The sequence below is a fragment of the Tachypleus tridentatus genome, chromosome 10 (assembly GCF_004210375.1).
Source record: "Tachypleus tridentatus isolate NWPU-2018 chromosome 10, ASM421037v1, whole genome shotgun sequence".
Taxonomy (NCBI): Eukaryota; Metazoa; Arthropoda; class Merostomata; order Xiphosura; family Limulidae; genus Tachypleus; species Tachypleus tridentatus.
This window is the reverse complement of record NC_134834.1, coordinates 6,043,904-6,070,476: the sequence shown is the minus strand read 5'-3', so window position 1 is coordinate 6,070,476 and position 26,573 is coordinate 6,043,904. Positions and strand designations below refer to the sequence as shown.

The 26,573-nt window shown below is 36.3% G+C and overlaps 1 pseudogene across 1 annotated transcript in view; it reads right to left on the bottom strand.

Annotated features, from left to right (window-relative positions):
* LOC143228686 (Krueppel-like factor 7) overlaps positions 1–26,573 on the bottom strand; it is a 103,913-nt pseudogene that overhangs the window by 36,306 nt on the left and 41,034 nt on the right. The window contains exon 4 of the transcript XR_013015413.1: positions 6,636–6,729. The product of XR_013015413.1 is annotated as a Krueppel-like factor 7 (transcript). The remainder of the gene's footprint in view (positions 1–6,635; positions 6,730–26,573) is intronic.

The window sequence follows — 26,573 nt, the reverse complement described above, 5'->3', positions numbered from 1 at the left end:
GTCTACTACACAATACTAAAAAACATTTAATAATGATGTCTGCTTCACAACACTAAAAAACATTTAATAATGGTTGTCTACTACACAATACTAAAAACATTTAATAATGGTTGTCTACTACACAATACTAAAAACGTTTAATAATGATGTATACTTCACAATACTAAAAAACATTTAATAATGGTGTCTACTACACAATACTAAAAAAACATTTAATAATGATGTCTGCTTCACAATACTAAAAACATTTAATAATGGTGTCTACTACACAATACTAAAAAAACATTTAATAATGATGTCTGCTTCACAATACTAAAAACATTTAATAATGGTGTGTCTACTACACAATACTAAAAACGTTTAATAATGATGTCTGCTTCACAATACTAAAAACATTTAATAATGGTTGTCTACTACACAATACTAAAAACATTTAATAATGGTGTCTACTACACAATACTAAAAAACATTTAATAATGATGTCTACTTCACAATACTAAAAACATTTAATAATGATGTCTACTACACAATACTAAAAACTAAAAAACAACATTTAATAATGGTGTCTACTATACAATACTAAAAAAAACAAACAACATTTAATAATGGCGTCTACTATACAATACTAAAAAACAAACAACATTTAATAATGGTGTCTACCATACAATCCTCAACATAAAACATTTAATAATGGTATCTACTACACAATGCTTCACATAAAAACATTTAACATTGGTATCTATTACACAATCCTCAACATAAAACATTTAATAATGGTTGTCTACTACACAATGCTTAACATAAAAAACGATGTTTAATAATGGTTGCCTACCATACAATCCTCAACATAAAACATTTAATAATGTTGTCTACTACACAATGCTTAACATAAAAAACGATATTTAATAATGGTGCCTACCATACAATCCTCAACATAAAACATTTAATAATGGTGTCTACTACACAATGCTTAACATAAAAACGATATTTAATAATGGTTGCCTACCATACAATCCTCAACATAAAACATTTAATAATGGTTGTCTACTACACAATGCTTAACATAAAAAAAACGATATTTAATAATGGTTGCCTACCATACAATCCTCAACATAAAACATTTAATAATGGTGTCTACTACACAATGCTTAACATAAAAAACGATATTTAATAATGGTGCCTACCATACAATCCTCAACATAAAACATTTATAAATGGTTGTCTACTACACAATGCTTAACATAAAAAACGATATTTAATAATGGTGCCTACCATACAATCCTCAACATAAAACATTTAATGGTGTCTACTACACAATGCTTAACATAAAAAACGATATTTAATAATGGTGCCTACCATACAATCCTCAACATAAAACATTTAATAATGGTGTCTACTACACAATGCTTAACATAAAAACGATATTTAATAATGGTTGCCTACCATACAATCCTCAACATAAAACATTTAATAATGGTTGTCTACTACACAATGCTTAACATAAAAAAACGATATTTAATAATGGTGCCTACCATACAATCCTCAACATAAAACATTTAATAATGGTGTCTACTACACAATGCTTAACATAAAAAACGATATTTAATAATGGTGTCTACCATACAATCCTCAACATAAAATATTTAACAATGGTATCTACTACACAATGCTTAACATAAAAAACGATATTTAATAATGGTGTCTACCATACAATCCTCAACATAAAACATTTAATAATGGTGTCTACTACACAATGCTTAACATAAAAAACGATATTTAATAATGGTGTCTACCATACAATCCTCAACATAAAATATTTAACAATGGTATCTACTACACAATGCTTAACATAAAAAACAATATTTAATAATGGTGTCTACCATACAATCCTCAACATAAAAATATTTAACAATGGTATCTACTACACAATGCTCAACATAAAAAACGATATTTAATAATGGTGTCTACCATACAATCCTCAACATAAAAATATTTAACAATGGTATCTACTACACAATGCTTAACATAAAAACGATATTTAATAATGGTGTCTACCATACAATCCTCAACATAAAAATATTTAACAATGGTATCTACTACACAATGCTTAACATAAAAAACGATATTTAATAATGGTGTCTACCATACAATCCTCAACATAAAAATATTTAACAATGGTGTCTACTACACAATGCTTAACAAAACAACATTTAGTGATGTTGAGAAATTTATATGCAAAACGGCTCGTTTGGGTTGAGAAAATATTTTACATAGAAGAGCGAACAACTTTTCAACCTTCTTCGGTCATCGTCAGGTTCACAAACAACATTTAATAATAAAGGTGTCTACTACAGAATTAATAGTTCACAGTTTTAATAAATTACATTCTACTGATGTTGTCTACCACACAGTTAACAGTTTTCAGTCTTAACAAAGCCCATTCTATTTCTGTTGTTTACCACACTGTTCAGAATTTCAACAAAAAAAGTCTATTTAATTAAAGAAATATTATCTAATGACTGCAACAGTCCGTGAGAGGGCAGTGTATTCAAACCTGAGTGATCTTTACAAGTGTTGTATATGCTTTTCAACCTGATGTAAGAAATTACTATCTACTCCTAAAAACTTGGAATAGATATATATTTTGATAACCTGATATCAAAGAATACCTCCTACTCAACTTGTTTGTTCATCACATTCACAAAGTATGAATATCTTGTTGTCGATCTATTATATTTACTGTTTGCTACACTCACAACGATTTCACTTCAAGATGTTATAGCTGACAGGATTTATAAATGTTTTGCTTAATGGAAGTATGTTGTTAACGTATGGGAATACTGAATATATAGCTGAGAATAGAATTATTATAGATATTCTTAATAAAGACGTATAGGCTTCAGTTCCTATCATTGATATTATTGTTTTAAAAGTTCGTTATTACAGGGCCTAATTTGCTGTAAATGAATGTTGTTTAAAAGTGTCGGACAATCACCTGTCACGGAATCTGTCAGTAATGTTTAGCAGTGATGTGAAAACATTCAATGATAGTCATTAATCAAGGAGTCGTAATGATAGTGAAGCCTGAAGTGGAAGTTGTTCTACGTTCACAATCAATAACCGCAACTTAAGTTAAATGGCCTCGTGGCGGTCTCGTGCCTGATTGGCGGTTACATAATGAAAGTGGTCCTTCTTCGTAAGAGCACTTACTTAAGTTTTTTCATCCTATTTCATACCATAACCACTTGATTCCAGGTTTGGATAGACCTCTACAAAAGACGACAGGATTGAGCCATTAAGCAATTTGAGTTTTATTCCATGAAGACGTGTAGTAAGCCACATAAAAGTACGATACTAATACAGAAAGGGGATTGCCTAACTTACCACTAGAATAGTAGCGATAGGGCAAGAAATGTATCAACGTTGTGAATAAAACGTTTTCTACCAGGCTACAAAAAATCTGCAACACAAAACCCTAAATGAAGAAGATAAGTCAGCTTCTCTGGTTAACATAATCTCTAATTCTCAAATCTACTTACTATAGTAAAGCGTTCAACTTCAACATCGGCTAATGACAGTGAAGTGCATTATCAACATGTACCTTACCTCTTTATTACCGAATATCTCAAGATATATTGACTTCTTGGTTTACGTTTCATTGTCAGAAATATGAGCAGCGTTGTAATCACATTTAGGTCAACGAAATTAAATCGTTGACACGTAGAAGCCAGAACGTCTATCACCTTGGAACAGAACATTTAAGTATGTAAATAGATATTGTAATATAAGAAGGAATCCAACAATAACGAAAATATCTGGTTTTGCTTCAAGGTTCTTAATGACAGATGTGGACAGATGTTTGCACGCGAAGATAAAATCATTATTTTGCTGAATTATTGTCGTGCAAAGTATATGTCTATCTTCCTTACACTTTTACGCGCCTGTCTTGAAGGAGGAAATTTAATTATTTATTAAGTGGCATTATCAGAATGATGTTAAGGGCATTTTTATTAACTGGCATTACCAGAATGATGTTAAGGGCATTTTTATTAAGTAGCATTACCAGAATGATGTCAAGGACATTTTTATTAAGTGGCATTACCAGAATGATGTCAAGGACACTTTTATTAAGTGGCATTACCAGAATGATGTCAAGGACACTTTTATTAAGTGGCATTACCAGAATGATGTCAAGGACATTTTTATTAAGTGGCATTACCAGAATGATGTCAAGGGCATTTTTATTAAGTGGCATTACCAGAATGATGTCAAGGACATTTTTATTAAGTGGCATTACCAGAATGATGTCAAGGGCATTTTTGGCAACTTGTTGTTTTTCTTGTAGTCTCAACGTTCAAACATGTCAACATTTATTTATTATTATTTGTAACTTTGAAGTTTCCTGAGAAATTCCAATTCTTAAGTTCTACATAGTTTGAATAAAGTGTTCCTAAATTTCGATTTGTATAAATGAACTCAAAATGATTTTTATTGGATGTCAGTGTGTTTGAAACAAGGTAATAAGAAACTTAATCTGTGTAAAAAATGTGTACGATAACAATCTGGTTCTAAATCTGTATAGAATAAATTAATAGATATTTGGTAGATCTAAAAGTACACATAAGAAATTGATAAAGATTTTTCTAGATCTAAATCCTTATATAGAATAAATTAATAGATACTTAGTAGATCTAAATATATATATATGAAATTGATAGATACTTATTAGATATAAATGTATATATAAGAAACTAACAGAGATTCTCTTGATCTAAATCTAGATAAGATAAATTTATAGATATATCGCTAAATCTAAATGTATGTATAAGAAATTAATAGATATATAGCTAAATCTAAACGTATATATAAGAAACTAATACAGATTTTCTAGATTTAAATCTATATAAAAGAAATTATTAGACTTACTAGATATAAACCTATAAATAAAAAATTAATAGGCTATATGGTAGAATTAATAGCCTTTATATATATACATCTATATATAAGAAATTAATATAGACTATAGAACTGAATCTATATAAACAAAATTAATATAGATATTTTCTAGCTTTCGATGTTAAAAAAAAGAATTGAAGGAAGTATTTCTATATGTTAATTTTTATAAAGCACTAATTGAAGGAAGTATTTCTATATGTTAATTTTTATAAAGCACTAATTGAAGGAAGTATTTCTATATGTTAATTTTTATAAATCACTAATGGAAGGAAGTATTTCTATATGTTAATTTTTTATAAAGCACTAGACAGGCAGTTAAAACATTTTCTCATTTTTAACCCTGTAAACCATTTGCATGCTCATTTTAACCCAATTTTTTTGTAGAAAGCAGAGGAAATACGTCACCAATTCACCCGTTTGTTGATACTTTTTTAATGTAATATTTAAACAGTTTGAAAGTTCTTGTAAATAGATAAGTAGGAGACTTAAAATAAAGTCAGTTCCTTTTACTTGGTCGTAGCTTTGGACGGACTTGGCCTTCAGTTAGAATCGCTGCTAACCTCTGACCTTTGGCCTCTAGCCGAACCAGGCGTGTCGCTAGGTAGAGATTTCCCCTCTGTAGGGGTTAGGGAAGGTGTGTCGTCTGCACGCAGCACCCTATTTCGTGTACAGCCACACCCCCCAAAGTATTGAGCGATGGTCACCAACGTGGGGACGTGTGTATCTCACCCACGGCCCACGTGAACCAGAGACGGATACAGGATCTTAGTCATGCATACGTCTTGGCACCATCTACACAATTCCTGCTCAGTTTTGTTAGAGGTCTCCCTCCGTATTGGTGGTAGAACGTCTTGACGCCCTTCATTCTGTAACTCTTGCTCATCAGTCTTGTTGAAGTCATCCTTACATGTCCAACCTTCCAAGGATATCTTAAATATGTGCAAATATATGCGAAGAAATAAGTGACCCCAATTTTTAGTAGAAAACATCAGCGCCACTCGTGCAAGCTCACCACTTTCAACAAGAAATTACTGAAGAAAAGATCATCCTTCAGTCTTTTGAAACGTTGAAGAAATGAAATGTCATTTCCTACATCACGACAGAGATAAGAAGGTATTATTTTCTGGGTAGGTGACTTGTTCACATGACGAGATTCTACGTAAAGTAGCTTTACTATCGAAACAAAGCGGTAAAGTTTGAAGGACACTTTTGTCATTTGGCTCTAGCAAGCTAAGTTTCTGTGTAAATTAAACAGTATATCTTAGAAAGGTATCACATATCTTAGTGCCAGTTTTTGTGTTATGTGCTCATATTACAAGAAAATTCAACCATCTAATCCACCAATAAATAGCACTAACTGAACACAACAGATATACTCATTTCAACCCAAAACAAATAATAAAACAGACACTTACAGAGAAGACAAATTATGACAGAAATATGAACAAGTCCAGTTCAAGAAAGAAAGAAATATGATGGAAAGTAATCTAGACTAGAAACAAATATATCCAAAATAATCACCCTTATTACCGTTGAAGTAGAAATAACAGACAGATAAACTAGAAGTCAAAACCCACCTCAAGTACAAACAAAACAAAAATAAATCACTTTATCTTAAACTTGTCATGTATTTTATACAGTTACCAAACTATCCTGAACCAGTAGAGTCAGTCACTTACATGGACGCTTCTTTTATCCTCTGCAGTGACAACAATCTTGATCGATTGATAGTTTCCATGGTAATTAGTGAGTGGTCGTCACAGGAAATGGTTTCTAGAAAATATGGGAGAATAACCTGATTTAAAACTCTTAATGGTTAACATTGGTTACATCTAATTCATCAAACTGTAAGAAACAGGTTAACGTTGGTTACATCTAATTGATCAAACTGTAAGAAACAGGTTAACATTGGTTACATCTAATTCATGAAACTGTAAGAAACAGGTTAACGTTGGTTACATCTAATTGATCAAACTGTAAGAAACAGGTTAACATTGGTTACATCTAATTCATGAAACTGTAAGAAACAGGTTAACATTGGTTACATCTAATTCATGAAACTGTAAGAAACAGGTTAACATTGGTTACATCTAATTCATGAAACTGTAAGAAATAGGTTAACGTTGGTTACATCTAATTCATGAAACTGTAAGAAACAGGTTAACATTGATTACATCTAATTCATGAAACTGTAAGAAACAGGTTAACATTGGTTACATGAAACTGTAAGAAACAGGTTAACAAATATAGCTTTTCCATGAAAAATCACTGTCAAACACACTACAACCACCTAGTTTTATAAAAATGATTTGTATGCGGTTTACTGATGTCATACGCAGGCCTTCCAAGAAGTTTAGAGAGGCACCTGGTTATAATAATAAAAAAATATGCCATACGAATGAAAATTGACAGTCGTCAGGCCAAATGAAAAGTGAAACCTAAGTTGAACATTTGGTTTCTACATATTATTTACAATTATGAGCTGAAACCGTTTGTCACATTTTGTTCCGATATCAAAAGAAGTCGCGAAACTTAACAAATGTAAAACAATAACAGAAGAGTACATTTGAGGCCCTTTCTCAGCTTGAAGCTTTGACCAAACGCCTCTTGTCCCTCGTTCTAATTGGTCCTAATCATACAGTGTACTTCGTCCGGATTTCTCACTGTTTTCAATGAACCTGGTCAGTAGTCTTGAGGAATTACTAAGATTTTATCCAGAAAGCGGTGTAAAAAATGTCTGTTATTCGGTTAGTGTATTAGCCCAGGCCTTTTTTAGGTATCATAACTTACACCTTCGATAATAACGTTTCTATATATGTAAAGTTATCCAAGAAGACCCGAGAGTCACACAAAATAAAAGCAAATCAAAACATCTTTTGTGTTGTAGATTTTGTTTTTCTAATTTTCTCTCCCTCCCCAGCGGCACAGTGGTGTTTCTATATCTCTAAAAATTGGATTTCGATACCCGTGATGGGCAGAGCACAAATAACCCTTTATGTAGCTTTGTGCTTAATGGCAAACAAACAGATCTGTCTAATTTTATTTAATAATCATTAAACTCTAGTCACCACTTGGAACTCGAAATAACCATGCAACTTGTGAGTTAATCAGAAACGAAACAATAAAAATACAAACAAACTCTTAACACTAGCGTACTCATTTGAAAGACACAGCCGGTCTTATAAAAATTCGCAAAAGTGTTGACAACTGATTAACATTCACATGTCAAATTCTTTTAAAAAAAAGTTAAAGTTTAATGCATAATAAGTGTGATGATTTTATTTTTATATTAATGCAAAGTTACACGAACCATTCTGATGAAATCATCACGACTAAAAAGTCAGCTTCGACTCTCACGAAGTAAATACTACAAAACTGCGACACCTGGTGGGCGTGCGGCAAACGAAGCTTTCACAAGTTTAATGATTGCCGATAAGATCGTGAAACGTCACGACTTTCTAAGTTTGTTTCTAACCTTGAGCTAAACTTCAAGTAAATCATGTACAATCAATTCTTCAACGCGCTTTATTCTCCAGTGTAGCTTTGTATTTAGTGAGTGCTACAGTTCAGTCGGTTTCGTTTTGATGTCGGATTAACAGTACTTTGAGCCCAATAAAGAAACTGAGGAGACTTGACTAATAACACAGCCTATATGTTCAGAAACAATTTATTATTGACCACCTGTAGTGTCAAACACTTGCGAGCCCAAGGCCGTCCGCTTCCAAATGTCTTCATCTTTATTTGCCAATCTCTTGATTTATGAACGCCAGGAAGCAGAGTTAAGTTCTGAATACAACACAATTTTCCTGTCTACAATCCAGTTCCAAAGAGTTCTGCAGGTCACCCGCTGCTGCTGTGTGGTGAAGTCAGTCCATGTCTTTGCAAAAGATTATCGCTTCTAAGGGTTAAATGGATTGAAAACAGCAGTCTTCTTTATGATAGAGTTGAACTTCGTGAGATGAAAGAACATTCACATGACGCATCCGGAGCTGGTGGTCGCTTATGGGAAATCAGTTGTGGTCATCATGACGACCCTTACTTATTTTAACCGAAATATCAATAAAGCATAGGTTACATAATGTTTAGACGGGACGTAATGGCGTTACGTAATATATTCTCCTATTTATACCTAAGTTGGGAGTGAAAATCAGTATATATATATGTGATAATTCACCAATAACTAGGTGGTAGATACAAGTATACAAAATATTATAAAAACTATATTATTTGAAAGCTTTTATCAGTTGAACATACCGAAATGGCCTGTCATAGCTAGGTGGTTAAGGCGCTCGACTCATAATCTGAGGGTCGCGGGTTCGAATCCCCGTCACACCAAACATGCTCGCCCATTCAGACGTGGGAGCGATATAATGTTACCGTTAATCCCATTATTCGTTGGTAAAAGAGTACCCAAGAGTTGGCGGTGGGTGATGATGACTATCTTCCCTCTATTCTTACATTGCTAAATTACGGAAGGCTAGTGCAGATATCGCTCGTGTAACTTTGCGCGAAATTCACAAAAACATAGTAAAACTTTTTATTATTTCGTTCACAAAGTTTCATCAGATTTACCTGGCATCACCAGGTGGCGTGTTAAAACTGATGTCTAGCAAAAGTAATAACGTAAGAATCTGTTATAACAGTAATGTAGAAATATGTGGTTGAACAGCTACAAACTTAATAAAATAATTTACCAATGAGCTGTTAAATATATGAATATATAAGTAAAGTTTTTAAAAGAATTTACTTATGTTCTATACAAAGGAAGCAGCTTGTGTTACACTTGATCTTGTACCTTACGTGGTAAGTGTGATGAAACAAACGTTTTAACATGTATCACCGATAAAAATTCAAAACAGTTTCAGTTTTATATAAATGCAAAAAAAAACATTGGATTCAAATTTTATCAGAAGATAATTTAAAATGATTTAAAGTTTCAGTAGAAAAAACTCAGTGTTATAACCAGCTTATGTTGTAATCCTTCTATAAAAGGATAGTGTCATGACGTCACTTGAAGCCTTATATAAAGAGATACAGTGTTACAGCCAGCTGATGTTGTAATCCTTTTATAAAAGGACAGTGTCATGGCGTCACTTCAAGCCTCAGATAAAGAGAGACAGTGTTATAACCAGCTGATGTTGTAATCCTTCTATAAAAGGACAGTGTCATGACGTCACTTCAAGCCTCAGATAAAGAGATACAGTGTTATAACCAGCTGATATTGTAATCCTTCTATAATAGGACAGTGTCATGACGTCACTTCAAGCCTCAGATAAAGAGATACAGTGTTATAACCAGCTTATGTTGTAATCCTTCTATAAAAGGATGGTGTCAAGACGTCACTTCAAGCCTCAGATAAAGAGACACAGTGTTATAACCAGCTGATGTTGTAATCCTTCTATAAAGGACAGTGTCATGACGTCACTTCAAGCCTCAGATAAAGAGAGACAGTGTTATAACCAGCTGAGGTTGTAATCCTTCTATAAAAGGACAGTGTCATGACGTCACTTCAAGCCTCAGATAAAGAGAGACAGTGTTATAACCAGCTGATGTTGAAATCCTTCTATAAAGGACAGTGTCATGATGTCACTTCAAGCCTCAGATAAAGAGAGACAATGTTATAACCAGCTGATGTTGTAATCCTTCTATAAAAGGACAGTGTCATGACGTCACTTCAAGCCTCAGATAAAGAGACAGTGTTATAACCAGCTGATGTTGTAATCCTTTATAAAGGATAGTGTCATGGCGTCACTTCAAGCCTCAGATAAAGAGACAGTGTTATAACCAGCTGATGTTGTAATCCTTCTATAAAAGGACAGTGTCATGGCGTCACTTCAAGCCTCAGATAAAGAGACAGTGTTATAACCAGCTGAGGTTGTAATCCTTCTATAAAAGGATAGTGTCATGACGTCACTTCAAGCCTCAGATAAAGAGAGACAGAGAGTGTTATAACCACCTGATGTTGTAATCCTTCTAGAAAAGGACAGTATCATGACGTCACTTCAAGCCTCAGATAAAGAGAGACAGTGTTATAACCAGCGGATGTTGTAATCCTTCTATAAAGGACAGTGTCATGACGTCACTTCAAGCCTCAGATAAAGAGAGACAGTGTTATAACCAGCTGATGTTGAAATCCTTCTATAAAGGACAGTGTCATGATGTCACTTCAAGCCTCAGATAAAGAGAGACAATGTTATAACCAGCTGATGTTGTAATCCTTCTATAAAAGGACAGTGTCATTACGTCACTTCAAGCCTCAGATAAAGAGAGACAATGTTATAACCAGCTGATGTTGTAATCCTTCTATAAAAGGACAGTGTCATTACGTCACTTCAAGCCTCAGATAAAGAGATACAGTGTTATAACCAGCTTATGTTGTAATCCTTCTATAAAAGGACAGTGTCATGACGTCACTTCAAGCCTCAGATAAAGAGAGACAGTGTTATAACCAGCTGAGGTTGTAATCCTTCTATAAAAGGACAGTGTCATGACGTCACTTCAAGCCTCAGATAAAGAGAGACAGTGTTATAACCAGCTGATGTTGTAATCCTTCTATAAAAGGACAATGTCATGACGTCACTTCAAGCCTCAGATAAAGAGAGACAGTGTTATAACCAGCTGATGTTGAAATCCTTCTATAAAAGGACAGTGTCATGATGTCACTTCAAGCCTCAGATAAAGAGAGACAATGTTATAACCACCTGATGTTGTAATCCTTCTATAAAAGGACAGTGTCATTACGTCACTTCAAGCCTCAGATAAAGAGAGACAATGTTATAACCAGCTGATGTTGTAATCCTTCTATAAAAGGACAGTGTCATTACGTCACTTCAAGCCTCAGATAAAGAGATACAGTGTTATAACCAGCTTATGTTGTAATCCTTCTATAAAAGGACAGTGTCATGACGTCACTTCAAGCCTCAGATAAAGAGAGACAGTGTTATAACCAGCTGAGGTTGTAATCCTTCTATAAAAGGACAGTGTCATGACGTCACTTCAAGCCTCAGATAAAGAGTGTTATAACCAGCTGATGTTGTAATCCTTCTATAAAGGACAGTGTCATGACGTCACTTCAAGCCTCAGATAAAGAGAGACAGTGTTATAACCAGCTGAGGTTGTAATCCTTCTATAAAAGGATAGTGTCATGACGTCACTTCAAGCCTCAAATAAAAGAGACAGTGTTATAACAAGCTGATGTTGTAATCCTTCTATAAAAGGACAGTGTCATGGCGTCACTTCAAGCCTCAGATAAAGAGAGACAGTGTTATAACCAGCTGAGGTTGTAATTCTTCTATAAAAGGACAGTGTCATGACGTCACTTCAAGCCTCAGATAAAGAGATACAGTGTTATAACCAGCTGATGTTGTAATCCTTTTATAAAAGGACAGTGTCATGGCGTCACTTCAAGCCTCAGATAAAGAGACAGTGTTATAACCAGCTGATGTTGTAATCCTTCTATAAAGGATAGTGTCATGACGTCACTTCAAGCCTCAGATAAAGAGACAGTGTTATAACCAGCTGATGTTGTAATCCTTTTATAAAAGGATAGTGTCATGGCGTCACTTCAAGCCTCAGATAAAGAGACAGTGTTATAACCAGCTGATGTTGTAATCCTTCTATAAAAGGACAGTGTCATGGCGTCACTTCAAGCCTCAGATAAAGAGACAGTGTTATAACCAGCTGAGGTTGTAATCCTTCTATAAAGGATAGTGTCATGACGTCACTTCAAGCCTCAGATAAAGAGAGACAGTGTTATAACCACCTGATGTTGTAATCCTTCTATAAAGGACAGTATCATGACGTCACTTCAAGCCTCAGATAAAGAGAGACAGTGTTATAACCAGCTGATGTTGTAATCCTTCTATAAAAGGACAGTGTCATGACGTCACTTCAAGCCTCAGATAAAGAGAGACAGTGTTATAACCAGCTGATGTTGAAATCCTTCTATAAAGGACAGTGTCATGATGTCACTTCAAGCCTCAGATAAAGAGAGACAATGTTATAACCAGCTGATGTTGTAATCCTTCTATAAAAGGACAGTGTCATTACGTCACTTCAAGCCTCAGATAAAGAGAGACAATGTTATAACCAGCTGATGTTGTAATCCTTCTATAAAAGGACAGTGTCATTACGTCACTTCAAGCCTCAGATAAAGAGATACAGTGTTATAACCAGCTTATGTTGTAATCCTTCTATAAAAGGACAGTGTCATGACGTCACTTCAAGCCTCAGATAAAGAGAGACAGTGTTATAACCAGCTGAGGTTGTAATCCTTCTATAAAAGGACAGTGTCATGACGTCACTTCAAGCCTCAGATAAAGAGAGACAGTGTTATAACCAGCTGATGTTGTAATCCTTCTATAAAAGGACAGTGTCATGACGTCACTTCAAGCCTCAGATAAAGAGAGACAGTGTTATAACCAGCTGATGTTGAAATCCTTCTATAAAAGGACAGTGTCATGATGTCACTTCAAGCCTCAGATAAAGAGAGACAATGTTATAACCAGCTGATGTTGTAATCCTTCTATAAAAGGACAGTGTCATTACGTCACTTCAAGCCTCAGATAAAGAGAGACAATGTTATAACCAGCTGATGTTGTAATCCTTCTATAAAGGACAGTGTCATTACGTCACTTCAAGCCTCAGATAAAGAGATACAGTGTTATAACCAGCTTATGTTGTAATCCTTCTATAAAAGGACAGTGTCATGACGTCACTTCAAGCCTCAGATAAAGAGAGACAGTGTTATAACCAGCTGATGTTGTAATCCTTCTATAAAAGGACAGTGTCATGACGTCACTTCAAGCCTCAGATAAAGAGAGACAGTGTTATAACCAGCTGATGTTGTAATCCTTCTATAAAGGATAGTGTCATGACGTCACTTCAACAAGCCTCAGATAAAAGAGACAGTGTTATAACCAGCTTATGTTGTAATCCTTCTATAAAAGGACAGTGTCATGACGTCACTTCAAGCCTCAGATAAAGAGAGACAGTGTTATAACCAGCTGATGTTGTAATCCTTCTATAAAAGGACAGTGTCATAACGTCACTTCAAGCCTCAGATAAAGAGAGACAGTGTTATAACCAGCTGATGTTGTAATCCTTCTATAAAGGACAGTGTCATGGCGTCACTTCAAGCGTCAGATAAAGAGAGACAGTGTTATAACCAGCTGATGTTGTAATCCTTCTATAAAAGGACAGTGTCATGGCGTCACTTCAAGCCTCAGATAAAGAGAGACAGTGTTATAACCAGCTGATGTTGTAATCCTTCTATAAAAGAATAGTGTCGTGACGTCACTTCAACAAGCCTCAGATAAAGAGATACAGTGTTATAGCCAGCTTATGTTGTAATCCTTCTATAAAAGGACAGTCTCATGGCGTCACTTCAAGCCTCAGATAAAGAGAGACAGTGTTATAACCAGCTTATGTTGTAATCCTTCTATAAAAGGACAGTGTCATGGCGTCACTTCAAGCCTCAGATAAAGAGAGACAGTGTTATAACCAGCTGATGTTGTAATCCTTCTATAAAAGGACAGTGTCATGACGTCACTTCAAGCCTCAGATAAAGAGAGCAGTGTTATAACCAGCTGATGTTGTAATCCTTCTATAAAAGGACAGTGTCATAACGTCACTTCAAGCCTCAGATAAAGAGAGGCAGTGTTATAACCAGCTGATGTTGTAATCCTTCTATAAAAGGACAGTGTCATGGAGTCACTTCAAGCGTCAGATAAAGAGAGACAGTGTTATAACTAGCTGATGTTGTAATCCTTCTATAAAGGACAGTGTCATGACGTCACTTCAAGCCTCAGATAAAGAGAGGCAGTGTTATAACCAGCTGATGTTGTAATCCTTCTATAAAAGGACAGTGTCATGGCGTCACTTCAAGCCTCAGATAAAGAGATACAGTGTTATAGCCAGCTTATGTTGTAATCCTTCTATAAAAGGACAGTGTCATGACGTCACTTCAAGCGTCAGATAAAGAGAGACAGTGTTATAACCAGCTGATGTTGTAATCCTTCTATAAAAGGACAGTGTCATGACGTCACTTCAAGCCTCAGATAAAGAGAGGCAGTGTTATAACCAGCTGATGTTGTAATCCTTTTATAAAAGGACAGTGTCATGGCGTCACTTCAAGCCTCAGATAAAGAGATACAGTGTTATAGCCAGCTTATGTTGTAATCCTTCTATAAAAGGACAGTGTCATGGCGTCACTTCAAGCCTCAGATAAAGAGAGACAGTGTTATAACCAGCTGATGTTGTAATCCTTCTATAAAAGGACAGTGTCATGACGTCACTTCAAGTCTCAGATAAAGAGATACAGTGTTATAACCAGCTGATGTTGTAATCCTTCTATAAAAGCATAGTGTCATGACGTCACGTCAAGCCTCAGATAAAGAGACAGTGTTATAACCAGCTGATGTTGTAATCCTTCTATAAAGGGACAGTGTCATGACGTCACTTCAACAAGCCTCAGATAAAGAGATACAGTGTTATAGCCAGCTTATGTTGTAATCCTTCTATAAAAGGACAGTGTCATGGCGACACTTCAAGCCTCAGATGAAGAGAGACAGTGTTATAACCAGCTGATGTTGTAATCCTTCAATAAAAGGACAGTGTCATTACGTCACTTCAAGCCTGAGATAAAGAGATACAGTGTTATAGCCAGCTGATGTTGTAATCCTTCTATAAAAGGACAGTGTCATGGCGTCACTTCAAGCCTCAGATAAAGAGAGACAGTGTTATAACCAGCTGATGTTGTAATCCTTCTATAATAGGACAGTGTCATGACGTCACTTCAAGCCTCAGATAAAGAGATACAGTGTTATAACCAGCTTATGTTGTAATCCTTCTATAAAAGGATGGTGTCAAGACGTCACTTCAAGCCTCAGATAAAGAGACACAGTGTTATAACCAGCTGATGTTGTAATCCTTCTATAAAAGGACAGTGTCATGGCGTCACTTCAAGCCTCAGATAAAGAGAGACAGTGTTATAACCAGCTGATGTTGTAATCCTTCCATAAAAGGATAGTGTCATGACGTCACTTCAAGCCTCAGATAAAGAGACAGTGTTATAACCAGCTGATGTTGTAATCCTTCTATAAAAGGACAGTGTCATGACGTCACTTCAAGCCTCAGATAAAGAGAGACAGTGTTATAACCAGCTGAGGTTGTAATCCTTCTATAAAAGGACAGTGTCATGACGTCACTTCAAGCCTCAGATAAAGAGTGTTATAACCAGCTGATGTTGTAATCCTTCTATAAAAGGACAGTGTCATGACGTCACTTCAAGCCTCAGATAAAGAGAGACAGTGTTATAACCAGCTGAGGTTGTAATCCTTCTATAAAAGGATAGTGTCATGACGTCACTTCAAGCCTCAAATAAAAGAGACAGTGTTATAACAAGCTGATGTTGTAATCCTTCTATAAAAGGACAGTGTCATGGCGTCACTTCAAGCCTCAGATAAAGAGAGACAGTGTTATAACCAGCTGAGGTTGTAATCCTTCTATAAAAGGACAGTGTCATGACGTCACTTCAAGCCTCAGATAAAGAGATACAGTGTTATAACCAGCTGATGTTGTAATCCTTTTATAAAAGGATAGTGTCATGACGTCACTTCAACAAGCCTCAGATAAAGAGATACAGTGTTATAGCCAGCTTATGTTGTAATCCTTCTATAAAGGACAGTGTCATGGCGTCACTTCAAGCCTCAGATGAAGAGAGACAGTGTTATAACCAGCTGATGTTGTAATCCTTCTATAAAAGGATAGTGTCATGACGTCACTTCAAGCCTCAGATAAAGAGAGACAGTGTTATAACCAGCTTATGTTGTAATCCTTCTATAAAAGGACAGTGTCATGACGTCACTTCAAGCCTCAGATAAAGAGAGACAGTGTTATAACCAGCTGATGTTGTAATCCTTCTATAAAAGGATAGTGTCATGACGTCACTTCAAGCCTCAGATAAAGAGACAGTGTTATAACCAGCTTATGTTGTAATCCTTCTATAAAAGGACAGTGTCATGACGTCACTTCAAGCCTCAGATAAAGAGAGACAGTGTTATAACCAGCTTATGTTGTAATCCTTCTATAAAAGGATAGTGTCATGACGTCACTTCAAGCCTCAGATAAAGAGAGACAGTGTTATAACCAGCTGATGTTGTAATCCTTCTATAAAAGGATAGTGTCATGACGTCACTTCAACAAGCCTCAGATAAAGAGAGACAGTGTTATAACCAGCTTATGTTGTAATCCTTCTATAAAGGACAGTGTCATGACGTCACTTCAAGCCTCAGATAAAGAGAGACAGTGTTATAACCAGATGATGTTGTAATCCTTCTATAAAAGGACAGTGTCATGACGTCACTTCAAGCCTCAGATAAAGAGAGGCAGTGTTATAACCAGCTGATGTTGTAATCCTTCTATAAAAGGACAGTGTCATAACGTCACTTCAAGTCTCAGATAAAGAGAGGCAGTGTTATAACCAGCTGATGTTGTAATCCTTCTATAAAAGGACAGTGTCATGGCGTCACTTCAAGCGTCAGATAAAGAGAGACAGTGTTATAACCAGCTGATGTTGTAATCCTTCTATAAAAGGACAGTGTCATGACGTCACTTCAAGCCTCAGATAAAGAGAGACAGTGTTATAACCAGCTGATGTTGTAATCCTTCTATAAAAGGATAGTGTCATGACGTCACTTCAACAAGCCTCAGATAAAGAGAGACAGTGTTATAACCAGCTTATGTTGTAATCCTTCTATAAAAGGACAGTGTTATGACGTCACTTCAAGCCTCAGATAAAGAGAGACAGTGTTATAACCAGCTGATGTTGTAATCCTTCTATAAAAGGACAGTGTCATGACGTCACTTCAAGCCTCAGATAAAGAGAGGCAGTGTTATAACCAGCTGATGTTGTAATCCTTCTATAAAAGGACAGTGTCATAACGTCACTTCAAGCCTCAGATAAAGAGAGGCAGTGTTATAACCAGCTGATGTTGTAATCCTTCTATAAAGGACAGTGTCATGGCGTCACTTCAAGCGTCAGATAAAGAGAGACAGTGTTATAACTAGCTGATGTTGTAATCCTTCTATAAAAGGACAGTGTCATGACGTCACTTCAAGCCTCAGATAAAGAGAGGCAGTGTTATAACCAGCTGATGTTGTAATCCTTTTATAAAAGGACAGTGTCATGGCGTCACTTCAAGCCTCAGATAAAGAGATACAGTGTTATAGCCAGCTTATGTTGTAATCCTTCTATAAAGGACAGTGTCATGGCGTCACTTCAAGCCTCAGATAAAGAGAGACAGTGTTATAACCAGCTGATGTTGTAATCCTTCTATAAAAGGACAGTGTCATGACGTCACTTCAAGTCTCATATAAAGAGATACAGTGTTATAACCAGCTGATGTTGTAATCCTTCTATAAAAGCATAGTGTCATGACGTCACGTCAAGCCTCAGATAAAGAGACAGTGTTATAACCAGCTGATGTTGTAATCCTTCTATAAAAGGACAGTGTCATGACGTCACTTCAACAAGCCTCAGATAAAGAGATACAGTGTTATAGCCAGCTTATGTTGTAATCCTTCTATAAAAGGACAGTGTCATGGCGTCACTTCAAGCCTCAGATGAAGAGAGACAGTGTTATAACCAGCTTATGTTGTAATCCTTCTATAAAGGACAGTGTCATGACGTCACTTCAAGCCTCAGATAAAGAGAGACAGTGTTATAACCAGCTTATGTTGTAATCCTTCTATAAAAGGATAGTGTCATGACGTCACTTCAAGCCTCAGATAAAGAGAGACAGTGTTATAACCAGCTGATGTTGTAATCCTTCTATAAAAGGATAGTGTCATGACGTCACTTCAACAAGCCTCAGATAAAGAGAGACAGTGTTATAACCAGCTTATGTTGTAATCCTTCTATAAAAGGACAGTGTCATGACGTCACTTCAAGCCTCAGATAAAGAGAGACAGTGTTATAACCAGCTGATGTTGTAATCCTTCTATAAAAGGACAGTGTCATGACGTCACTTCAAGCCTCAGATAAAGAGAGGCAGTGTTATAACCAGCTGATGTTGTAATCCTTCTATAAAAGGACAGTGTCATAACGTCACTTCAAGCCTCAGATAAAGAGAGGCAGTGTTATAACCAGCTGATGTTGTAATCCTTCTATAAAAGGACAGTGTCATGGCGTCACTTCAAGCGTCAGATAAAGAGACAGTGTTATAACCAGCTGATGTTGTAATCCTTCTATAAAAGGACAGTGTCATGACGTCACTTCAAGCCTCAGATAAAGAGAGGCAGTGTTATAACCAGCTGATGTTGTAATCCTTTATAAAAGGACAGTGTCATGGCGTCACTTCAAGCCTCAGATAAAGAGATACAGTGTTATAGCCAGCTTATGTTGTAATCCTTCTATAAAAGGACAGTGTCATGACGTCACTTCAAGCGTCAGATAAAGAGAGACAGTGTTATAACTAGCTGATGTTGTAATCCTTCTATAAAAGGACAGTGTCATGACGTCACTTCAAGCCTCAGATAAAGAGAGGCAGTGTTATAACCAGCTGATGTTGTAATCCTTCTATAAAAGGACAGTGTCATGGCGTCACTTCAAGCCTCAGATAAAGAGATACAGTGTTATAGCCAGCTTATGTTGTAATCCTTCTATAAAAGGACAGTGTCATGGCGTCACTTCAAGCCTCAGATAAAGAGAGACAGTGTTATAACCAGCTGATGTTGTAATCCTTCTATAAAAGGACAGTGTCATGACGTCACTTCAAGTCTCATATAAAGAGATACAGTGTTATAACCAGCTGATGTTGTAATCCTTCTATAAAAGGACAGTGTCATGACGTCACTTCAAGCCTCAGATAAAGAGAGACAGTGTTATAACCAGCTGATGTTGTAATCCTTCTATAAAAGGACAGTGTCATGACGTCACTTCAAGCCTCAGATAAAGAGAGACAGTGTTATAACCAGCTGATGTTGTAATCCTTCTATAAAAGGACAGTGTCATGACGTCACTTCAAGCCTCAGATAAAGAGAGGCAGTGTTATAACCAGCTGATGTTGTAATCCTTCTATAAAAGGACAGTGTCATAACGTCACTTCAAGCCTCAGATAAAGAGAGGCAGTGTTATAACCAGCTGATGTTGTAATCCTTCTATAAAAGGACAGTGTCATGGCGTCACTTCAAGCGTCAGATAAAGAGAGACAGTGTTATAACTAGCTGATGTTGTAATCCTTCTATAAAAGGACAGTGTCATGACGTCACTTCAAGCCTCAGATAAAGAGAGGCAGTGTTATAACCAGCTGATGTTGTAATCCTTTTATAAAAGGACAGTGTCATGGCGTCACTTCAAGCCTCAGATAAAGAGATACAGTGTTATAGCCAGCTTATGTTGTAATCCTTCTATAAAAGGACAGTGTCATGACGTCACTTCAAGCGTCAGATAAAGAGAGACAGTGTTATAACCAGCTGATGTTGTAATCCTTCTATAAAGGACAGTGTCATTACGTCACTTCAAGCCTCAGATAAAGAGAGGCAGTGTTATAACCAGCTGATGTTGTAATCCTTCTATAAAAGGACAGTGTCATGGCGTCACTTCAAGCCTCAGATAAAGAGATACAGTGTTATAGCCAGCTTATGTTGTAATCCTTCTATAAAAGGACAGTGTCATGGCGTCACTTCAAGCCTCAGATAAAGAGAGACAGTGTTATAACCAGCTGATGTTGTAATCCTTCTATAAAAGGACAGTGTCATGACGTCACTTCAAGTCTCATATAAAGAGATACAGTGTTATAACCAGCTGATGTTGTAATCCTTCTATAAAAGCATAGTGTCATGACGTCACGTCAAGCCTCAGATAAAGAGACAGTGTTATAACCAGCTGATGTTGTAATCCTTCTATAAAAGGACAGTGTCATGACGTCACTTCAACAAGCCTCAGATAAAGAGATACAGTGTTATAGCCAGCTTATGTTGTAATCCTTCTATAAAAGGACAGTGTCATGGCGACACTTCAAGCCTCAGATGAAGAGAGACAGTGTTATAACCAGCTTATGTTGTAATCCTTCTATAAAAGGACAGTGTCATGACGTCACTTCAAGCCTCAGATAAAGAGAGACAGTGTTATAACCAGCTTATGTTGTAATCCTTCTATAAAAGGATAGTGTCATGACGTCACTTCAAGCCTCAGATAAAGAGAGACAGTGTTATAACCAGCTGATGTTGTAATCCTTCTATAAAAGGATAGTGTCATGACGTCACTTCAACAAGCCTCAGATAAAGAGAGACAGTGTTATAACCAGCTTATGTTGTAATCCTTCTATAAAAGGACAGTGTCATGACGTCACTTCAAGCCTCAGATAAAGAGAGACAGTGTTATAACCAGCTGATGTTGTAATCCTTCTATAAAAGGACAGTGTCATGACGTCACTTCAAGCCTCAGATAAAGAGAGGCAGTGTTATAACCAGCTGATGTTGTAATCCTTCTATAAAGGACAGTGTCATAACGTCACTTCAAGCCTCAGATAAAGAGAGGCAGTGTTATAACCAGCTGATGTTGTAATCCTTCTATAAAAGGACAGTGTCATGGCGTCACTTCAAGCCTCAGATAAAGAGAGACAGTGTTATAACCAGCTGATGTTGTAATCCTTCTATAAAAGGACAGTGTCATGACGTCACTTCAAGCCTCAGATAAAGAGAGGCAGTGTTATAACCAGCTGATGTTGTAATCCTTCTATAAAAGGACAGTGTCATGGCGTCACTTCAAGCCTCAGATAAAGAGATACAGTGTTATAGCCAGCTTATGTTGTAATCCTTCTATAAAGGACAGTGTCATGACGTCACTTCAAGCGTCAGATAAAGAGAGACAGTGTTATAACTAGCTGATGTTGTAATCCTTCTATAAAAGGACAGTGTCATGACGTCACTTCAAGCCTCAGATAAAGAGAGCAGTGTTATAACCAGCTGATGTTGTAATCCTTTATAAAAGGACAGTGTCATGGCGTCACTTCAAGCCTCAGATAAAGAGATACAGTGTTATAGCCAGCTTATGTTGTAATCCTTCTATAAAAGGACAGTGTCATGGCGTCACTTCAAGCCTCAGATAAAGAGAGACAGTGTTATAACCAGCTGATGTTGTAATCCTTCTATAAAAGGACAGTGTCATGACGTCACTTCAAGTCTCATATAAAGAGATACAGTGTTATAACCAGCTGATGTTGTAATCCTTCTATAAAAGCATAGTGTCATGACGTCACGTCAAGCCTCAGATAAAGAGACAGTGTTATAACCAGCTGATGTTGTAATCCTTCTATAAAAGGACAGTGTCATGACGTCACTTCAACAAGCCTCAGATAAAGAGATACAGTGTTATAGCCAGCTTATGTTGTAATCCTTCTATAAAAGGACAGTGTCATGGCGACACTTCAAGCCTGAGATAAAGAGATACAGTGTTATAACCAGCTTATGTTGTAATCCTTCTATAAAAGGACAGTGTCATGACGTCACTTCAAGCCTCAGATAAAGAGAGACAGTGTTATAACCAGCTGATGTTGTAATCCTTCTATAAAAGGACAGTGTCATGACGTCACTTCAAGCCTCAGATAAAGAGAGACAGTGTTATAACCAGCTGATGTTGTAATCCTTCTATAAAAGGACAGTGTCATTACGTCACTTCAAGCCTCAGATAAAGAGATACAGTGTTATAACCAGCTTATGTTGTAATCCTTCTATAAAAGGACAGTGTCATGACGTCACTTCAAGCCTCAGATAAAGAGAGACAGTGTTATAACCAGCTGATGTTGTAATCCTTCTATAAAAGGACAGTGTCATGACGTCACTTCAAGCCTCAGATAAAGAGAGACAGTGTTATAACCAGCTGATGTTGTAATCCTTCTATAAAAGGACAGTGTCATTACGTCACTTCAAGCCTCAGATAAAGAGATACAGTGTTATAACCAGCTTATGTTGTAATCCTTCTATAAAAGGACAGTGTCATGACGTCACTTCAAGCCTCAGATAAAGAGAGACAGTGTTATAACCAGCTTTGTTGTAATCCTTCTATAAAAGGATAGTGTCATGACGTCACTTCAAGCCTCAGATAAAGAGAGACAGTGTTATAACCAGCTGATGTTGTAATCCTTCTATAAAAGGATAGTGTCATGACGTCACTTCAAGTAGCCTCAGATAAAGAGAGACAGTGTTATAACCAGCTTATGTTGTAATCCTTCTATAAAAGGACAGTGTCATGACGTCACTTCAAGCCTCAGATAAAGAGAGACAGTGTTATAACCAGCTGATGTTGTAATCCTTCTATAAAGGACAGTGTCATGACGTCACTTCAAACCTCAGATAAAGAGAGGCAGTGTTATAACCAGCTGATGTTGTAATCCTTCTATAAAAGGACAGTGTCATAACGTCACTTCAAGCCTCAGATAAAGAGAGGCAGTGTTATAACCAGCTGATGTTGTAATCCTTCTATAAAAGGACAGTGTCATGGCGTCACTTCAAGCGTCAGATAAAGAGAGACAGTGTTATAACTAGCTGATGTTGTAATCCTTCTATAAAGGACAGTGTCATGACGTACCTTCAAGCCTCAGATAAAGAGAGGCAGTGTTATAACCAGCTGATGTTGTAATCCTTTTATAAAAGGACAGTGTCATGGCGTCACTTCAAGCCTCAGATAAAGAGATACAGTGTTATAGCCAGCTTATGTTGTAATCCTTCTATAAAAGGACAGTGTCATGGCGTCACTTCAAGCCTCAGATAAAGAGACAGTGTTATTACCAGCTTCAAGCCTCAGATAAAGAGACAGTGTTATTACCAGCTGATGTTGTAATCCTTCTATAAAGGACAGTGTCATGGCGTCACTTCAACAAGCCTCAGATAAAGAGATACAGTGTTATAGCCAGCTTATGTTGTAATCCTTCTACAAAAGGACAGTGTCATGGCGTCACTTCAAGCCTCAGATAAAGAGACAGTGTTATATCCAGCTGATGTTGTAATCCTTCTATAAAAGGATAGTGTCATGACGTCACTTCAAGCCTCAGATAAAGAGAGACAGTGTTATAACCAGCTGATGTTGTAATCCTTCTATAAAAGGATAGTGTCATGACGTCACTTCAAGTAGCCTCAGATAAAGAGAGACAGTGTTATAACCAGCTTATGTTGTAATCCTTCTATAAAAGGACAGTGTCATGACGTCACTTCAAGCCTCAGATAAAGAGAGACAGTGTTATAACCAGCTGATGTTGTAATCCTTCTATAAAAGGACAGCGTCATGACGTCACTTCAAACCTCAGATAAAGAGAGGCAGTGTTATAACCAGCTGATGTTGTAATCCTTCTATAAAAGGACAGTGTCATAACGTCACTTCAAGCCTCAGATAAAGAGAGGCAGTGTTATAACCAGCTGATGTTGTAATCCTTCTATAAAAGGACAGTGTCATGGCGTCACTTCAAGCGTCAGATAAAGAGAGACAGTGTTATAACTAGCTGATGTTGTAATCCTTCTATAAAAGGACAGTGTCATGACGTACCTTCAAGCCTCAGATAAAGAGAGGCAGTGTTATAACCAGCTGATGTTGTAATCCTTTTATAAAGGACAGTGTCATGACGTCACTTCAAGCCTCAGATAAAGAGATACAGTGTTATAACCAGCTGATGTTGTAATCCTTCTATAAAAGGATAGTGTCATGACGTCACTTCAAGCCTCAGATAAAGAGACAGTGTTATTACCAGCTTCAAGCCTCAGATAAAGAGACAGTGTTATTACCAGCTGATGTTGTAATCCTTCTATAAAAGGACAGTGTCATGGCGTCACTTCAACAAGCCTCAGATAAAGAGATACAGTGTTATAGCCAGCTTATGTTGTAATCCTTCTACAAAAGGACAGTGTCATGGCGTCACTTCAAGCCTCAGATAAAGAGACAGTGTTATATCCAGCTGATGTTGTAATCCTTCTATAAAAGGACAGTGTCATGACGTCACTTCAAGCCTCAGATAAAGAGATACAGTGTTATAACCAGCTGATGTTGTAATCCTTCTATAAAAGTATAGTGTCATGACGTCACTTCAAGCGTCAGATAAAGAGACAGTGTTATAACCAGCTGATGTTGTAATCCTTCTATAAAAGGACAGTGTCATGACGTCACTTCAACAAGCCTCAGATAAAGAGATACAGTGTTATAGCCAGCTTATGTTGTAATCCTTCTATAAAAGGACAGTGTCATGGCGACACTTCAAGTCTCAGATGAAGAGAGACAGTGTTATAACCAGCTGATGTTGTAATCCTTCTATAAAAGGACAGTATCATGACGTCACTTCAAGCCTCAGAACTTAACACCCAGTTCAAGAGAAATCAGTGCTTCAAATCTAAATAAACTTTTCTATGTCTACAAAACTTGACACCAACATTACTATATTTACTTACGAACTATATGGAACTTGTGAACCGACAACTTTAACCATATTCTGTAGAATGTTATCAGTAAACATCTCAAACAAATATAAAAAGTTGGTCTTGTTTGTAAAGTAAACATTTTAATTTGAAATAACAGTAAATGTGTGACAACATAAGAGGAACACGATCATTCAATGTTCTACCATTAAAACATAATTATTTGTGCCATCAATATCAAAACCACCTTAACCATAACTGATAAATATATTAATATACTAATATTTTTACTATACTAAGTTTGTTACGCCCTACGGTCCCTACTGATCTCAGCCTTTATTAACCTAACTCCTGAGTTAATTCAATTAAACTTTGGTAGTACTACTGACTGACTTGTGTTAAAAGAGAGTGGTTGTTAAACTTTAGCTTGAGGACTAATGGGTGACTGCTAATCAAATAAGTTTAGTTAACATTGCTTACTGGAAATATTATGTTTGTGTGTGTGTTTTATAGCCAAGCCACATCAAACTATCTGCTGTGTCGTCTTAGGGAAATCAAAACACTGATTCCAGCATTTTAGAATTGCCACTGTCCCACCGGGGTACAAAATATTTAATAAAAGCATGTGTGTCAGGAATTTACTTTTCAGTTTCTATAGAAGTATGGCTGAGGATTCTTCAGCAGGTGTCTGACTTGTTGACGATAAATGAAGAGTACGCTCTCCACTTTTTAAAGGAATTTATTTAAAACAAGTTAAACGTATGCACAAAGTTATTTTCACTACGTATATCATAGTTATTCTTAGATATTACACTACAGTTCTCTTGTCAAAAGTCGCCAATTGTATTACTTTAGAATTAAGTTGACAAGCCTAACTACTTTCTCTTCTCTTAAACACTATCAATGTACTTATTCCTTTTCTTCTCTCTCTTTCATCTTCTTTTTATCACCACAGTATCGGTGTATAATTCACTTGTGTTGCCTCGTGAGTTACCGCAGCGTATCCTTAACTTTTTATACTTGTTTGCTTTGTTATATTTTCGCCTGCTTATAATAAACGTTTGTTTTATGCACATAAACTTCTAAATAATCGTCTGTTTAAATCCTTTCACGAGACAAATTATTTTCTTAAAATGTCAGAAAACTGTTAATTTCACTGTAACACATCTACCATGAGGCTATTTATTCCTACACGGTTAACTTTACATTTTCTAACT